This window comes from Lepidothrix coronata, unplaced genomic scaffold (assembly GCF_001604755.1).
Source record: "Lepidothrix coronata isolate B3197 unplaced genomic scaffold, Lepidothrix_coronata-1.0 Scaffold1615, whole genome shotgun sequence".
In the NCBI taxonomy this organism is placed as follows: Eukaryota; Metazoa; Chordata; class Aves; order Passeriformes; family Pipridae; genus Lepidothrix; species Lepidothrix coronata.
The window spans coordinates 2020-3921 of record NW_016691795.1 but is presented as its reverse complement, the minus strand read 5'-3'; the positions used below and the strand labels follow the sequence as shown (position 1 = coordinate 3921).

The following is a 1902-nucleotide window of genomic DNA, read 5'->3' as shown; positions in this document are numbered from 1 at the left end:
AAAAAAAAACTTGTTTGCTTTTTCAGGCAGAAAAAGAAGCTAAAGAGGCAAAAAAGACTAAAGATGAACTGGGCCTTGGTGGAGAAAATGACTTGCAAGCGCTGATTCAAGTAAGACTCTCTCTGTTTGTTGCAGATAATTATGTTACTGGCTTATAATTGTGTTTTCCCTGAGCATCTTTGATTTTGGATCCTTGCAACTCTTCTGAGTTCCTGAGGTTAAAACCTTAATGCTAACCATGTACTTAAATTAACAGACTATGGTATGGATTTTATTGCCTGTGTCTCTTTAAAAATTATCAAAGTTATTCCACGTGCACTCAAAATATTTAATTTCTAGTTGCAGGCAGTTAGACAGGGAGTGTCAGTAATGGCACTAAACTTTCTATAGATTGTATTCCCTGTTCAATATATTCCAAGATTTTATGTAGCTATCAGGCTTCAATAGAATAACCTGTATTGGGAAGTTACAGAAGCTTTGAATTTGGTTGGTTTTCTTTTCCCCCTCCCCAGCGCCGAAGCAAGGATCGAGAAAGGGAAATGGATGACTTCTTTGCCCACCTGGAAGCAAAATATGGGAATAATGCCAAGAAAGGAGGAAAGAAAACTGCAGCCAAGAAGAGGAAGACATAAGGAACGATGTAGGCTGAAGTACCAGGTCTCATTTTGTATGGAAACGTGGATTTGGGAGAACTTGGGATTGTTTCTGGGCTCCTGTTCTGGGCTGTGTGCACTGACTGGCTGTGACTGGGAGGCATGACAAGGCAGACAAAGCATTCCTGTGCTACTGCTTCAAACCCTTTGGGTGCTCTTCAGTTGAGATCCACGTGTGCTGTTCACACAGTTCTTCCCTAACGAGCCTCCCCCTCTGTTTTTAAAGGTCTTTGCACATCAGCTCAACAGGTGTTTTTCAGATATTCCAGTAGTTTTATATAGTTTGGGAAATTGCAGATTTAATAAACGAGAAGGTTTTTTTGCAGAGTTCTGTGCTGTTGCTTCCCCAGTTCTTTCTGCTTGTTTTCTAAGTAGCTGTTCCAAACAAACTGATTGTGTTGATTCTCCTGATTTCAGTCAAGTAAATCCTGCACACTTCCATTTGCAGGATCATTTTTCAAAGGCTTAGGAGCCACGAGGTGAGCACTTTGAAAGCCCTCATTGCTTCAACACCAGCATTCAGGGAGCTTCCTGGGGGGAAGCCAGAGGTAGAGGGTCACTCTGTTCCCCTTTACTTGCCTGCTCCTAAAAATTACCCTGATTCTGAGAGAGTACAGCATATCATTGTGTTGGATAACACAGGGCTTAAAGGTTACTTTTGTTACAGAGAATAAATAAATAACAGCCCAGGATCAGTCTCTGGTGTCAACCATCTGTACAGAAAACACGAGATGGGCCTTAGGACACTGCCTCACTTTTTCATTTAAACACACTGACTCCTCTAGGCTATAAAACACTACATTACGTTACCAGCAGTCTATTCAAGTTTATTTGTCTGTTTTTGTAACTCTTGTGCTACAGAAAACTCACTTTGTCCCTGAGGAATGGCATGGATACAAATGGGATGCTTATCTGCAGTTTGCCTGACAGAACTGACACACTGTACAATATTCCAGCAGTCCCAAGTGTTAAGAGAAATTGTATTTTGAAATGGTTTGGTGAGTAGAGGCCTCTGGTTAGCATCAGGTTCTCTCTCTGCAAATTTGAGAGGTTTAGATTGAGATCAGAGCTGCTCTTTTTTTTTTTTTACCTTCTGGAAATGCAAAGACAAGTTAACCCAGTTACATTTGCACAGTTCCCTGTTTTTGATGAAAGCATGCTTGGATCAACTGGACTCAAGATCTTCAATATTGATTAAAAATTATTAGCTGCTCTGTAGGTAACATAAATTGGAGTGGGGAGATAGGGG

The 1902-nt window shown here is 40.9% G+C and overlaps 1 long non-coding RNA gene across 1 annotated transcript; it reads left to right on the top strand.

The window, feature by feature from the left end:
• Positions 1-12: 12 nt before the first annotated feature.
• LOC108510615 lies at positions 13-1343 on the top strand. The gene is made up of 2 exons (XR_001878854.1): positions 13-110; positions 513-1343. It is a non-coding gene; the product is annotated as an uncharacterized LOC108510615 (long non-coding RNA).
• The last annotated feature ends 559 nt before the right edge of the window (positions 1344-1902 follow it).